Here is a 17,084-nt window from a genome sequence, read left to right on the forward strand (position 1 = left end):
TTGAGAGAGAGAATGAGATAGAGAGAGCATGAGAGGGGGGAGGGTCAGAGGGAGAAGCAGACTCCCCGCCGAGCAGGGAGCCCGATGCGGGACTCGATCCCGGGACTCCAGGATCATGACCTGAGCCGAAGGCAGTCGCTTAACCAACTGAGCCACCCAGGCGCCCCATTGAAGGATTTTTTTTAAAGATTTAATTTATTTATTTGGGACAGAGAGAATGAGAGACAGAGAGCATGAGAAGGAGGAAGGTCAGAGGGAGAAGCAGACTCCCCGCCGAGCAGGGAGCCCGATGTGGGACTCGATCCAGGGACTCCAGGATCATGACCTGAGCCGAAGGCAGTCACTTAACCGACTGAGCCACCCAGGCGCCCCATTGAAGGATTTTTTTTAAAGATTTAATTTATTTGAGAGAGAGAGAGAAAGAGCACGAGCGGGGAGGAGGGGAATAGGGAGAGGGAGAAGCAGACTCCCTGTGGGGCTTGATCTCAGGATTCTGTGATCATGACCTGAGCCCAAGGCAGAGGCCTAAACAACTGAGCCACCCAGGTGCCCCAGTATTGGAGGAATTTTAATAGAAAATTGACTTAATCTGACTCATATTTTAGAAAGAGCACTCTGGCTAGTATTTGAGATTTGATTTTATGGGACAGAGATGAAAGCCAGTTAGGAGGATACAGCAGTAATCCAGGTGAGAAATAATGCTGGCTAGGACCAGCATGATCGAGGTAGAGGTGATAAGAAGTGCTTGCATTCTGAATATTAAAACCAACAGGATTTTCTGATGTATTGAATATGGGGTGTGAGAGAAAGAAAGGAGTCTAGGAAGACTTCAAGATTTTTGGCTTGAACAACTGGAAAAATGAATTTGCAATTTACGGAAATAGGGAAGAATATGATCAGAACAGATTTGGGGGGAGGTGAAAATCAGGAGTTGTTTGGAGCATTTAGAGATTCCTAATAGCCGCCTATGGCAAGAAGTCAAGTAGACAGTAGACTATTTAAGTCTGTAGTTCGGGGCACATATTTAGGCTGGAAATATAATTTTGGTGGCATTAGTAATACAGTTGGTATATAAAGAAAGAAACTGGATGAAATCATTAGGGCATGAGCATAGACAGAAAAAAGATCTGAGGTTTGAGCCCTGGCATGCTCTAACATCTAGCATTTGCAGGTTGGGGAGATGAAAAATCAGCAAAGAGACAGAAGGTGTTGCCAGTGAGGTAGGAGGAAAACCCAAAAATGTGGTGTCTCGGGAGCCCAGTGAAAAGTGTTTTAAGGAGGAGAGTGTGATCAAGAATTTCAGATAGTGCTGCTAGGTCAGATGAGATGACTTGGGAAATATCCATTTGCTTTAGCAACCTGGAGGTCACTGGTGACTTTGACAAAGAGTTATTTGTTTGGAGTGTTGAGGAAGGAAGATGGACTATAAAGTTCAGAAGGGAATTTTGAGAAAGGAAGATAGTGAGTGTAGATCTTTTTTTTTTTTTTAAATTAATTTATGTATTTGACAGAGAGAGCACAAGCAGGGGGAGCAGCAGGGAGAGGGAGAGGGAGAAGCAGACTCCCTGCTGAGCTTCCTGTGGAGCCTGATGGGGGACTCGATACCAGGACCCTGAGATCATGACCTGAGCCGAATGCAAACACTTAACAAACTGAGCCACCCAGGTGCCCCTAGGTGCTTTTTTTGAGGAGTTTTGCTGCAAAAGACAGCAGAAAAGTGAGATGAAATCTAGAAGGAGATAAAGGGTCAGGGAAGATTTTGATTTTGTTTTGTTTTCAAGAGGGAATGTAGGCTGCCTATATGTAAATGGTAGTGACTCACTATGGAGCAGGAGAGGGGAGCATTGAAAGAGCAGCCTCACTGAGCCCTTGAGAGAGGATGGGATGTTGTGCACAAGTGGAGTTGGCTTTTGGCAGAAACAACTCTTGGAATGGTATTAGATTCGATAAATTGATAGTATCAAATTGTTCGTAACCAATTTACCAAATTGTACTCTCAGATTGTTTCTTTAAAAATGCATCCTTCAACATATTGAAAGACCCTCATTCTCACTTAGAGTAAGGGAAACAGAAAATGAAGCCCAGTGAGGTACCATTTTCATCTGTCAGGCTGGCAAAGATAAAAACACTTTAATAGCACTCTGCATTGGAAGAGTGTGCATAAATCATTATTCTTATACATGGTGAATGGGAGTGTAATTGGGACAGCCTGGATGGAGGGAAATTTGGCAAATATTTATCAAATTTACAAATGCACAATATCCCTTGTACCAGAAATTCCACTGCTAGCTTATTCTATAGATATAATTACCTATGTAGGAGGAGACATTTATTTCAGAGTATTTACTGTAGTGCTGTTTGTTAATAGGAAAAGATGATGAAAATAAGTACTTAGTGGTAGTGGACTGATGTGAACTGATGTGATGTGAATTGTGGTGCACCCAAATGATGGAATTGGATACAGCTGTAAGAAAGGAATGAAGAAGCCCTTTATCTGTTGATACAAAAAAATCTCTGAGAAGTACTGTTAAGTAACAAAGGGAATTATAGAACAGTGTGTCCAGTTTGCTACCATTTCTGAAAAAATACAGGTATGATTCATATATGTGTTTGCATATGTCTAAATATCTCTGGAAAGATCTAGAAAATATTTTAAATAATATTACATGGAATATTCCACTATACTAGTTCATTGTTCATATAATATGATAATCTCTTTTCATGATGAGGTTTATTTTTGTAAAAACAAAAAAGTAAGAGAATTAAAAAAAATAGTAGACATGTTTATGACTTTAACACTTTTGATCAACCAGTAGCTAAAAATTTTAATTATAGACCGCTTACCAATTTAAATCTATCAAGAAATGAAAATACATGTTAAAATTAATGAATCAGGGCGCCTGGGTGGCTCAGTTGGTTAAGCGACTGCCTTCGGCTCAGGTCATGATCCTGGAGTTCCTGGATCGAGTCCCGCATCGGGCTCCCTGCTAGGCAGGGAGCCTGCGTCTCCCTCTGACCCTCCCCCCTCTCATGTGCTCTCTCTCTCTCTCTCATTCTCTCTGGCTCAAATAAATAAATAAAATCTTTAAAAAAAAATTAATGAATCAAAACAATCTATTTCACAATTGTTTTAAGCAATAGTAAGAGTATTGTCACTTTTAAATTTCAAGTAAAATGTAATAAATTATAATTTTTTACAATGTGTGGTATGTGCTTTAAAATATTTTAGCAAATTATATATTAATCTAATGTATTATATCTAAAATTATATTCAATAGTATATTCCAAAATTGTTCTTAAATTTTGATTTTTTTATAGGTATATATGTTTTTCATTATTATTATAGTATTGCATCAGAAATAGGCTATCCAGGTGCTTGAAGAAAGTGCAGTGCAATTCTTCTAATTCTTTTTCTTGTTCAGTTACATTTCTTTCAGATTCTAGGCAATTGAGATTTTGTTTTGTATATTTGATCTACACCAACACAAGGAAATTATGACCATTTAGTTTTTCCTTCAATTACTTAAATTTGCTCCAGTCTTTTGCCTCTTCTTGTCTGGGGAACAGAGGCCTTACTATATGATGAATATGTCATAACAAACGCATGTTGAAATCAGACCTGAGAATAATCCTTTTAGATTCCTTAAAGTGATATCATATTAACCTATGCTAAATATTTACACATTTTAGAATGTAGGATTTTGTTTTTCAGTGTTACTGACTTTACTTTCTAATGTACCACTTGTCAAATAAACTCATTTCTAATAGTCAACAAAAGGTATTAATTTCAAGATTTCTAACATATAGTCTTGAAACACTAGAGTGATATCTTTTGTCAGAACAAAGTACTAGTTGACAATTCAAAGACATACCTTTTTCTGAATGGCGTATTGTTAAGGGGAAATACTTGTGAACAAAAGGTGGAAATAACCGTACTGGGAATCAGGTAACGCAGGTTGAGAACAAGGATAGCGGATAGAATATATGGGCCAAGTCTAAGGGCTTAAATGACAAGATGGGATTTCACCCACTTTCAAAACATTACTTTTGTGCTCAACTTGAAAGCACCGCTGCTTTTCTTCAATTCATATGATAGTAAATATTCAATGCTCAAGCATGTATATGAGCTTCCATTAACTCAAGGGTGGTAGATGTATTTGTATTTTATTGGATTTCATTCAACAACTAGATCTTTTTACAAGATTCACATTCTCAGGTGCATTTTATAGATCAGTTCTTTACATGTATATGCTATAAATATGATTTTATTTTACCTATTGAAAATACTAGGATTGTGAAATAGAGAGGAAATATTATAGTCATATATAATAAAAAAATAATCTATCTCTAAAAGCTAAGGTCAAGAAATCCAAACACCTGTTAATATGTTAACACATATAGGTAATTCTAGCTGTGTAATTTTGAAAATACTCATAGGAATATTTTATGCTTCTATTTTATAATGGTGCCCTTCTAGCAAACTCATTTGTGATCACCTAAGTGATGTTAATTGGGCAGTTTAGAGACCTGGGACACCCTTGCAATATTACTAGCAGAAAAAAAACTACTGCATATTTCAAAGACACATCTACATATGTAGTATTCTGAGTGGTGTTTTTGTGAATGAAAGATAAATATCACATTATCAAGAAGCAAAATAACTGGAGGAATAACGTAAAAGAGGTGTGAGATAAGGCACAAGACTACAAGTTTGAAAGAAATCTGAAAGGTACAATCTGGAGTAATTATGACTTTTAAATTCTTTTGTAGGGGTGACATATCAAACTAACACATGATATGGATAAATGAGATAACGTGGGTTTTGGGTAGAAGGTGGCATAGGAGTTTGGAGCTAAGGTCAGTTTTAAAATAGGAATTTTATGTTGCGGTATTAATAATGAGAATATCGATCTATTTATGCTATGGTGTATTTTTTATATGCTTCCTTAGTTAAAGCCAGGAATATTTTCATTAATTAAAAATCATTTGAAGAGGAGTAGTCAATTGGCAAGTTTTATTTTTGAGTACGGAGTACCCTCTAGGTAGTGGGGAGCTCTGGTATTTTGGGGAATAACTAGACTATGAGAAAACGTGGCTTATATAGTTTACCACAAAATTTTAATAGAGAAAATAATATAGAAAATTAATATAATCAGAGGTGTTATCCTTAAAATACTTGTGCAAAGAGTCTTTTGGTTTTTCCTTTAAGTTGTACTAAAATGGAAACAACCTCAACAGAACAATTCTGTGACATACTAGAAAATCCTAGCCTTTACTTTATCTGAGAAAATTTGCATTTCTGTTTCTTCCCATTCTCCTTGAAGAGAACCAGAGTGAACTGAATCTGAACAAGAAACCCATCTGCAACCCGTAGGTTTACCACAAAAAGGCTACTACTGCAGGGGATTTTGCAAGACATGACTTTAGGTACATACGCATTTGTGAATTTCAGAGCAGAAAGGAGGAACTTTGAGATCTTGGAGTCATTGGCTGTGAGAGGTTACCTTGGTAGACATTTACTATGCCTCATTTTGTTCGGAGAACAAATAATTTCCTATGGTCATGTAGCTAATTAATGGCAGAGCTGGATTGTTCCTTGGATCTTCATACTGCCTGCTGAGACTGTTGTTCCTTCAGAATATCACTCACATCTACCTGCGGCCTTGCCTTCATGGGCCATCACTCTGCCCTGTCTTCACCATCTCTCGTGTGGTCTGTGGCTAGTGCTATTTCTAGAATGTGTATTTCGGAATTTGGGGGCCTGCCCTGCTGTGCTCTAGGTAAACTGAGTGAGCTGGCAGTGAGGTAGGAGGATGAAGGTAGACGGTCTTCCTGGCATCTCTTTCCATCCATCCGTCTGTAACACGGTCTTCCTTCCCGTTCCTACACTCATGCTTCCAGTGGTGTAAATGACATGTTTTTCCATGTTAAGACTGCTTCCAGTGTTTGTTTTAACTTTAGTTCATCTCATAAAATGCTCCAGATGTTTTTGGAGTGGGGAACTACAGAATGATCATAGTTAAAATATGTCTTAGGACGCCAAACTTCCAAGTTTGCCCCATCTGTCATACCTATATTTGCTGATACCTCATCCCCAAACTATCCCATGCACAACTGTCAGGTTAATTTTCTTTTTCTTTTCTTTTTTTTTTTTTAAAGATTTTTATTTATTTTTTGACAGAGAGAGAGACAGCGAGAGAGGGAACACAAGCAGGGGGAGCCGGAGAGGAAGAAGCAGGCTTCCCGCTGAGCAGGGAGCCCGATGCGGGGCTCGATCCCAGGACCCTGGGATCATGACCTGAGCCGAAGGCAGACGCTTAACGACTGAGCCACCCAGGCGCCCCTCAGGTTAATTTTCTTAAAGCATAGATTTCCCCAATGCCATTCTTGTCCTTCAAAACATGAATTTACTTTTTTTTTATTATTATGTTATGTTAATCACCATACATTACATCATTAGTTTTTGATGTAGTGTTCCATGATTCATTGTTTTGAATTTACTTTTTGTACCTAAGGAAATAGTTCCTTAGTTGGATGTTTAAGATTTTCCATGATCTTTCTTCCAAATTTTCATGGTCATTTCTATCTATTTATATCAATCAACAATCTACTCTAGTACCAGTGGTGTTAACTACTCACTGCCCATTCAATGAACTATGTTTTTCCTGCCTTTTTTATTAGGTCAAATGGTGCCTGGTGATGAGAATGCCATGACAGGTGAATGTTACCTACTAATGTGGGCAATTAAAAAACCTATCTGCCAATATTACCAACACTATCACCATTACCCTTATTATTTACCATGGCGGGGTCATAAATTTAACTCATATAATAACTTGCATTTGCAGAGAAATATAATTTATTAATTTTATCAGTAGTTAATCTAGTCTCCGTACTCAACTTTACCCTCTAGGTGGTGGGGACCTCTCTTCCTGAGATCCCCTCCCCCAAAATAACTATACTAAATATTCAATTGTGTTTAAACCTTAGAGCAACTGTAATTTAAATACTTCACTTGGGTAATGTTCGATCTGTCTAGGATCAAATGCCCAGTCTCTTTTTATCTTCTACTGTTCCTCCCAGCTCCTAGGATGATATCTGTTATATGTGGTGGTGGTAGATGATAAGGGGGGGGTTGGTCCAAGCAGAAAGTTAGGCGTTTTGGGCGAGGTGTCTCTTGCTTATCTGCATCATTGTCCCTTGCTCAGATGGTTGGTGCTTATTCTGCTCGCATTTACAGCTGAAGTTAGCAACTGGTGTACTTCTTGGTACTCTCAGGCAGATTCAGTCACATCCATTTTATGATGGCCCCACAGACCTCTTTGGGCCCTTCTGGATGGTGTACTTTGCAGCCATTAATTCAGAGCCTTCCAATCTTCCGATCTCTGCAAATTCCTCACTCAGATTCAGCTGTCTAGGGTCTTATCCCATTTGTGCTTCATGGAAAGATAGCAGAGGAAAACCACACCGCAGGACTTCCCTCTGCCTGACGAGAATGCAGCATTTTCTTGATTTTTCAGGGCTTCCTTCTTGCTGTGGGGCTCCCTGTACAGAATCTCAATTTGGGAGTGTGGGCAAGAAAGCTCTCTGAGCTTCTCTCAGTGCAAAGTCCCTTATCTAATGCATATTGCCTTTTCCAGGGTAAATTTGGAGCCATATCTCATCTCCTGCTCTTTCTTTTTTAATACCATATATTTGTGCCCACAAGACCAGCCTACCTCACAGCTTCAAACTTAAAATACTTTCGTTGACAGCTGAAGAGCAGCATGCCTCATGACCCAACTACTCTGCCTTGTGGATAGGCTCTATGAACCTGGTCCCCAAATTTGGTCCTGATACTGGACCAGCAGGAACTGCGGTGGTCCTTTTATATGTGGTTATCTCTCATTTCAAGATCAGTATGTTTAAAAGACTTACTAACTTCTCCTTCCTCAAACTTAACTTTTCTCCTTTGTGCCCTATTTCTGTTAATGGTATTATATCTTACCTTGTAAGAAGCCTTTAGCTCTTTATTGTTCTCTAAACTCACTACTAAAGTGGCTTCTAACTTTGCCTAGCTCTTTCTTTAAAATTCCATCTTTTCAGTTCCCTTTATTCTGTCTTGTCTTCTTTCTGTACCTCAGTCCTCTTTCCCCTGCATATTTATCATAGTTTTTAACTAATTTTGCCACCTTCAGAATTCCCGTCTTTAAACTGTCATCCATACTGTCACACTGTCAGAATTATGAAATACAAATCTCATAATTTCCATCCTCAAAAATATTTCGTTGCCCAATGGCCTAGGGATAAATCCATTTATTCAACAAATATTTATTCAAGGCGTTTTGTGTAGTAGCTACCTTTTCAACAGCTGCCACATCTGTTACTTTTCTCTTCATCCCCAATTACTGCTGCCCTAATTGAAGCTACCATCACCTCTTGCCCAGATTACACTAGCCTCCTATTTGGCCTCTTTGCTTTTCTTCTTGCTCATCTCCAACCCATTTCCCAGACAGCAGCTACAATAATCTTTCATTTATTTCTCTCTCTTGTGTTATATTTCCTCAAGAAGTTGTCAAGATTTGGTTATCAATTCTAGTTAGTTAATTTCCAAGTGTTAATGACTATAATATTTACATTTTAAACACCTTAACTTAAACTGATGGGTAATTTCAAGAACCAGCCCCTACCATATGAATGGGCTGGGTATGAAGGAGGGAAAGCTGTGGACAACATCCAGGTTGTATGTTTAATGTGGTATTGTATGTGCACTCAGTCTGATTTCAAATCACACCATTCCAGGCACATTTTTTCTGAGATTATCCCTCACACGCATACACTACATATACCTCGCCACTCTGTCACTGTTCCCCAGTGAACACTAGGAACTTTTTCATTCCACCTTGCTTTGTGCTATTCACTAAGCCTGGAATGCCCTTCCAATTACCACTGTCAAATTAATCTTTTAAGGTTGAAAGAAATATTTATTCTTTTCTCAAGACTTTCTTTTTCCTTTCACCTGAAATTAATTACTTCTTCTTTGGTGGCTCATAGTGCCTTAAAAGAAACCCAGAGTTTTGGAAACACATCTGGTAGATTATGCAATGGTTAGATTGAAAGTCTGTATATTGCTCTAAATTGTAACTTTAATTATTTAGGGAAGGTATGATATCTTATCCGTGTTCTCCTCAAACTGTAGTTCCCATTACTGAGTGCTTTGCTTATGGTAGCACTCAATAAACATTTGTTGTTTCTTCCCTCTATTACCTTTAAGAAGAACCAGGCATTTCCTAATGGTGTCCAAACGCCCATTGGTGGCTCCATATTTTGAGGTCACTAATTTTCTGGGTCATGATGATAAATAGCCATACAAGTCACTAAATATATGCTTGTCTTTCTTACTTGCTTTCTTTTCCCCTTCTTGGCCTATTGCTCATTTCTCTTTAATTTTAGGAGATTCTTTAATAATGATACAGCAGCTCAATCCCTAGAAAGTAAATCACAAAAGGCTTAGGCACTGAAAGTTTATGGCCATATGATTACCAATTGTAGTTTAATTGATTTTGAAAAATGATTGTGACCCTTTTAATTTTCATAATACCTTATGTAAAGAATAATTGTACAATATAATCCATTTAATGATACACTTTTAGGAATGAAGGCTATTGGTTTATGATGACTGTGATTCACCTGCCTTGGGTCTTCAGGACTTGTAACAGAATGCAGAGCAGATCTAACATACAACTGGAATATAGGAACTCAATAAGTTGGTGTGGTTTTAGGAGTGTCCAAAGATAATACTTGCCTTTATAGTTCCTGAAATTCTTCTTTTTTTTTTTTTTTAAAGATTTTACTTATTTATTTGACAGAGGGGGGGACAGTGAGAGAGGGAACACAAGTAGGAGGAGTGGGGGAGGGAGAAGCAGGCTTCCCGCCGAGCAGGGAACCCGATGTTGGGCTCAATCCCAGGACCCTGGGACCATGACCTGAGCCAAAGGCAGACGCTTAACGACTGAGCCACCCAGGCGCCCCTTGAAATTACTCTTTAATTTAAGGTATTTAAAATACAATTATAGTCATTAAAGCTTGGAAGTTAGCTAACTGGAATTGATAACTAAATCTTGACAACCTCTTGAGGAGATATAGGAAAGATGTATTTTGAAGCAAAATGAAGGTATTGTCTCAGAGAGGAGTTTCCATCATTCTGAGTGCGAGACTGATGGGAGATTGAGGAAGATAGTGCTGAAATAGCCTAAATAAAAAGGGGAAGAAAACAAAGCAGAGAAAGGGGAAGAGGAAGAGAACTGATATTTATTGAGTGCTTAAAATATGCCAAGTGCTATGTTAGACTTTTCTTTGCTTGTTAGATTATGTAGCCATAAGGGAGTTATAAAGACTAGCTCTGCCTACTTTACAAATTTACAAGTCTTTCCCTGAATAAATCTGTCTCTTATAGTCCTTTCCTCATTTAACAGGATTCATTTTTTACTTCCTGCAGTACATCACTTTCACTAGTGACTGTGTTTTTCTTACCTCCCAGTACCCATACCCTTTGATCATGCCCTCTCACTCTGACTCTGGGGATGGCCATTCGACTTGCTTTGGCCAATAGACAATAGCATGCATGACACAGACAGGCTTAAGGAGCACTTGTACATTTTCACTTGCCCTTTCTGTGATTGAGCTTACTTACTCTTGTTTCTCTGCCCAGTCATGAGTTGGTGTCTGAACCAGCTTGCTGGAGGGATGTGAGATGCACACAGAGGAGATCTGAGGCCAAGTGACCCCAAAGATATAACAGAATAGCTAGGAAACAGCAGAGCCTCCCCAATCCACTTCTCACTGCAGATGTGGGAGTGAATCTAGTTGTGACCTGAAAAACCACTCAGTTGACCTGCTGACTTGTGAGCAATAATAAATCACTGTTTTTTTTAAGACACTAAGTTTGGGGTAATTTGTCTTCTTGTGGCAGTGGATAGCCTGCTACATGCCAGATATTGTGATATGTGCTGGGGATACAAATATAAATAATAAGGAGCTCTACCCCTGAGGTGTTCATTTTCTAGTGAGGGAGCCAGCAACAATGGGAGCACTGCTATAATAATAATAGTAATAATAGTACTGTGGGAGTCAAGAGGAGGGGCACCGTGCCACCTGTGAGAATGTGGGAAAGGAGGTGACATTTAACCAGGTTCATGAAGAATGGGGAAGGATCCCTTTATGGAGCAGAGGGAAGAACATTTGAGATAGAGGGAAAAGTATGTACAAAGGGAGGGAAGTATATCAAAGGAAGAAGCAAGAGGAATTTTAGGAGATGGGGCTAGAGAGGTTGGTTGGGTCCACATGGGATGGGTCTTGGGCATTTTTGATATTCAGCTCACTATTAGAATATCCAGGACACACGTTTATTTGTAATTGTTCATGAATCATCCACTATATATTTCCTTGAGTAAACTGTGATCAATTTGTACCTTCTTTGTAGAAGGGACAGAAAAAGCAGATGATTGTGTGCGAGTCCATGTGACCTAAGAGGAAGAAATGAATGAAAACCAGAGGGTTATATGGCAGGGGTGATGGACACTGCTGCTACCATCATTATTGGTAGTAATAGCTGTTACAATTGAAAATTACAAATAGTAATTATAACCCAAATCAATAGTATTAGGGTTATAGATTTATATATGAAGAAAAGAAGAGATGGCCTTCTCTGATTGGGTAGTAGTGTTACACACTAAATGCTTACAAATAGTCCCCTCCCCAGTTTATAATATCCCTGAGGGACAATGATTTCTCAAGAATCTCTGAAATGTCTATTAACTACTATTTTTAAAAAGGCATGACTCTAGCTTTCTGGGAGGCCATCTTCTCTTCATCTTCACTTTTCAATATCTACTAGGTTATCCTTTCTTCATCTACTACATCTGTTAACTTATATTAATCTTTGTAACCCAGTATGTATGGTGATCTTAAATTATTTCTTTTTCTTAACGAATATTTCCTTGTTATTTTTTTCAAAGCTTTTATTTATTTATTTATTTGAGAAAGAGAGAGAGTGAGCAGGGAGAGGGGCAGAGGGAAAAGGAGAGAATCTCAAGCAGACTCTGGGCTGAGCACAGAGCCTGACGCGGGGCTTGATCTCACGACCCTGAGATCATGACCTGAGCCAAAATCAAGAGTTGGACGCTTAGCTGACTGAGCCACCCAGGCACTCCTGATCTTAAATTATTTCTTATAAAGGAATTAAGATTAGTATTATTAAAATGGAAGTGAATAGCAACAGGCCTAGTGAGTTATGGATTCTTAAAAAGTCACTGGTTTTGATGCCTGTTCTCTCTTTTCATTACTTATCTGATTGAACAATCTATCCTAAGGATTATTTAGTACTCTTTTTGAAAGTTTTTAGAAGCTTAGTAATTGTGCCAAAGTCCTTGTGACGTAAGAGGAAGAAATGAGTGAAAACCAGAGGGTTACATGGCAGGGGTGATGGGCACTGCTGCTCTTGAGGACCATCTCTGCTAGATTTCTCCTCCACCATTTGGGATTGAAAAGTCCCTCATAGGAAAGGAAAGTGAAGATTCTTTTGGATAGAGCACTCATCTGCTTTTTCTGCAGTGAAGTGCCGAATCCTTCAGGAAATATTAGGCCCTGAAACAGGTGTCACAGAAACATTTGTGGCACACTTCTCAGTGCTAGAACATCCCCCATCAATTCTTCTGAAAAAGTCACAACCAAAATATTACAGGACCGCTTGAATGGCAGGAAGGAGCAAAGCATAAAGATGTAGGCTGTTCGTATTTCAAGGAAGTGGCCTTTTTCCCCTTTAAACACAGACTCAATTAAATGAATGAATTCTAAAGGAGGGTTGAAAACTAAAAGTGACTTTAAAGTGGAAATACCTTTTGCTCTCTTCAATTCACTTTCTCTTCCTTGTAGATAACAAATGCTAGTCTTTATGGGAAGCAGTTAATTTTGGAATTCCACTCTATTTTTGTTTCCTTACTTAAAACACAATTTTACAAATTCATAATTTTATCTGTTCCACTTCTGTACATGTCTTTCATTTGTTTCTTTCATTTTCCTCTTTTTCTTCTTAAAATGTACACTTTTTGACATAAGAATTTTTGTCATTTGCTTTTGGTATCCTGGGATTTATATTTTTAAAGATTGATTTACTTTTTGTTAGGTGGCTTGGCGTGGTGGCAGTGTTTTGTTTCAGGAGATGTATTTATTAGTTTTATCTATCTCTGTTTTTTTAAAGAACGGAGAATACAAAGAATTTAAACACATAGCACTCCTTTAACACAACAAACAGTAGCAACAGAAGTAGGGGGGAAATGAAAGAAGAGAGAGGGCATTTTCTCTTGTTTCCTAGCTCTTTGTTCTGTATTTTAACATGTTAGCTGTTTAATTCTGTAGAGAGTTTAAGAATGCAATATATCTGGAGAATGCATAAAAGTTCAAGTTGTGCAATATTATTTATGTCTTCTTAAGAAGCATAGTAGCTAGCATGTACTTCAGACTCAACTGTTGACTTATTATATAGAATAAATTTAGCAAACTCATTGCTTTGCTTCCTTTAAAAGACTTTTAATCTTTTCTCTTCATTTTTTTAAGGAAACTTTTGGAGCAGCATATCAACGATAGAACCTAATAAAATCTTACCTTTGGGCAAGCCTCTTGTATATAAAATCAGAGACTGTAGTGCCAGGGCTTTCTATTAGTACCATCCATTTTGTTAGCATTTTTCCAATTTATCTTGCGTTACTAACTCTCAGCGTACTATGCCTATTGTAAATATTTAAGCATTACTGTTGACATAAAGATAATACTGACAAATTGAGTTAACATTTCTGTTGAGGATTACCGAGCATGTGTAGCCCAGAACAACTTTAACACCCACACCAAACCCTATACTCAGGCCAAATTGTGTTTAGTCTACAATACAGCGCTGTTCCTCAAATGAATTTTCAGCTTTGATTTACACAAAACATGAAACAACCTTTCTTGCATCAATTAATTGTTTGACTTTCCTAATACATTTCCATTTTAACAAGATTATGTCTGTATCAAAGGAAAAGGGACGTGTGCAAGATGTCAGTGTCTTGGGTGCACACACCCGCCCATCACATTGTGTGATCTGAATCAAAGGGAATCTGTTCTGTTTCTCAGCAGTCTCACCTGAGACTGGTCTTTCTTTTGCTGTATCTCAAGGTAGGTACACGTTTCACACTGTGACTAGTGCTAACATTATTTAACTGGCTCTAATATCTTACTCAAAAGGAAAATAACTTGGAGAATTTTATCTTGTGGAAGACCCCCAGACCCATCAACAAAAAATTACCATGGGAAGTGAGAAAGACTAGCCAAAGGTGAAAACCCACTCACATATGTAGATAGATTTCTGGTACCCAGTTAGGAGATTTATTTCTCCTCTCGCCCATTCAGCCAGTAAATGACCATCGAGGTTTAGTTGATATCCCAGCAAACTTCATATCAATCTTGGCTCCATATTTATAAGATAGACATCACTGTAAATATATTTAGAGGGAAAGTCTTATAAAAGGAAATGCAGTAACATTCTCACATATCACTTAATTATGTAGGTATTTTGGACTCCTGGTGTTTTCAGACTACAATATGTTAATAAATTAGCATGAACAATTCTCTTCCCTGTTTTGATTAGATTCATCTTTCATAGAAAAGCTTACTACCACCAGATTGATGGAGTTCAAAAACACATTAATTTGAGTTATTTCCTTTTCTTAATTCACTGTCTTATTTGAGAAAGCAGTAACAAAAGCCTGGTGACATCAGGAAGGCAAAATTATAATTTGTTTAAATTGCATCTTTCTTAATTACTTGGAAATTTAATTTCCCTCATTGGTTCAGTTCAGAGCCCCAGGACTCTATATACAATTGTAGCTTACTCTAAGAAGGAAAGCTATAATGTTCAGCTTATTCTTATGAAATGATCTGAGTCTACTAGTTTATATTTATTTCTTAGAAATTTCCAGAGTGGAAATTTAGGCAGAGGAAGCCCTCTCATTATTGTTACCTTTTTAATTCCATATAAGGTATTTTTCTCAAAAGTCTATCTTTAGACCTGCCGCATGAGGCAACTATTTCTTTTTCTTAGAAAGTTGTCATTCTTACAGGATTAAAATAAAAATTTTCAATACTTATCACAAGGGTTTTGTTTCCTCAGATAACATGTTCCCTATTTGCGACACAATGGTCAGCATTAAAATTTCTGAAAAGATAAAATATGAGTGAGAGGCTACATTTTGAAATCTGTGACTGATGAAACAGTGCGGGAGCAATTTCCTATTGAGATGCTCTTCAAAAAGGAAACTCAAGTTAGAGAAACTCTAGAAATGTGATAGAGGTCTGTGAGGTCTAAGATGCCCGAGGTTCTAGTTTCATTAATCCCTTGGAGAGATCTATAGTCTTCTATTGGGAAGCAAATGGCTTTGTTGAGACTCATTGGGCTTTGTGACATCAAATACCTCTTACAAAACAACAGCATTTAGAAGAAGCAGAAACAGATGGATTGAATTTCCTTTGAAACACAATAGGGTTTAAAAATGATGGGGAGAAAAAATAATGCCAAGTCCTCAACTTTTGTAAAAGGGTTTGAAACATTTCCCAGCCTCTGAGTGCTGTAGTGTTTACTTATCAGAGCATATTGACAGAGGACCCTGCAGAACCCCACCTGTCTGTGAAAACTCCATAATTAAATCAGTTATTCAGATCCCATGATCCGCCTGACCGGGCGTAGACATCACATTTTCCAAAAGAAATTATACTTGCTCCTGATACTGAACTCCAGTTTTTCAAAGTCAAAAGTGAATGACTTTTTTTTTAAAGCTTTAGTTTAAAGACAAAAATGTGTTAATGGCTGGTGTTTCCTTTTTTGGTTTTGAATTAGAAAAGGACAAAAAATGGAGAACTTCCAAGGCCCTAGATACTTGGAGTTATTGGTGACAAAGTGGGGAGTCATCTTGTATGGTGTTTTCAGCATCATCGTAAGTAAGAAAAACTTTGAATGCAAATAAAACACGTTCCAGGAGAGAAAAATTTGATAAATAAATTCTGATGATGTAGATGGCTGATTAATGGAAATTGAGCAGTGTCATGATATAACTAATTAGAATTAGCTTGACTATAATATATGATGCATTGGATTTGAGTGAGGTAATGATCATACCAGCAGCTAAAATTTACTGAGTTCTCATTAGCTGCTAAGAATGATGCTATATCTTTGTACACATTATGTCATCTCATCCTCTTGACAACCCTGTGAAGCCATTACCATTATTATCCACATTTTAAGGATGAGAAGATTAGAGATTAAGAAGTTGAACTTGCTGGGGCACCTGGGTGGCTCAGTTGGTTAAGTGTCTGCCTTTGGCTTGGGTCATGAAGTCAGGGTCCTGCGATCAAGTCCCGAGTTGGGTTCCCTGCTCATCCCTCTGCCGCTTCCCCTGCTCCTTCTCTCTCTCTGTCTCTCTCACTTTCTTAAAAAAAAAAAAAAAAGATGTTGAACTTGCTTAAGTCTATACATTTTGGTCAGAGTCAGTCCTGGAATTCAAGGCAGTGTTTTTTTTTTTAAACATTTTGCCATGGAGGAGTATGTAGGATCATATATACAACTAAAATGGTTATTAATCCAGATGGGAGGGTACCAGAGATGAAGAATAAAGCACATTTGGTAGGAAACATTTATAGGAATGAATGAAATAGAGGAGTGAGAAAAAGACGATGTCAATTTTCAAGGTTGGAGGACCTGGGGGGAATGTGGTCCTTTGAACACAGTGATGTTGATGGTGTGAATTGATGCAGAGGTGGAAGAGAGAAGATGATGACTTCTGCTTTAGATTTTTAGAGGTTTTAGTTTAGTTTTATTTTTTATTATATTTTTAATGTTTAGGTTGAATTTGAGGCAACTGCAAGACATCATGTGGAAATGTCCAGTAGACAGAAAGAGAAAGGGGACTTCAGTTTAGGAGAGATGGCGGGCCTGGAGCTACAGAATATTGAGAAGGTATTGGAAACTGTGGGGATAGATGAGCTCTCAGAGTGCACACTGAGAGGGAAGAGTCAAG

General features: G+C 37.9%; 1 long non-coding RNA gene and 1 pseudogene across 2 annotated transcripts in view; one reads left to right on the forward strand and one right to left on the reverse strand.

Annotated features, from left to right (window-relative positions):
- The window catches only part of LOC102725870 (glyceraldehyde-3-phosphate dehydrogenase pseudogene), a 271,823-nt pseudogene that overhangs the window by 216,438 nt on the left and 38,301 nt on the right, over positions 1-17,084 (reverse strand). The gene's annotated exons all lie outside the window — the stretch shown is intronic.
- The window catches only part of LOC145722574 (uncharacterized), a 365,423-nt gene that overhangs the window by 117,709 nt on the left and 230,630 nt on the right, over positions 1-17,084 (forward strand). The gene's annotated exons all lie outside the window — the stretch shown is intronic.

The sequence above is a fragment of the Leptonychotes weddellii genome, chromosome 7 (genome assembly GCF_054177405.1).
Source record: "Leptonychotes weddellii isolate Sample4059 chromosome 7, ASM5417740v2, whole genome shotgun sequence".
Classification (NCBI taxonomy): domain Eukaryota; kingdom Metazoa; phylum Chordata; class Mammalia; order Carnivora; family Phocidae; genus Leptonychotes; species Leptonychotes weddellii.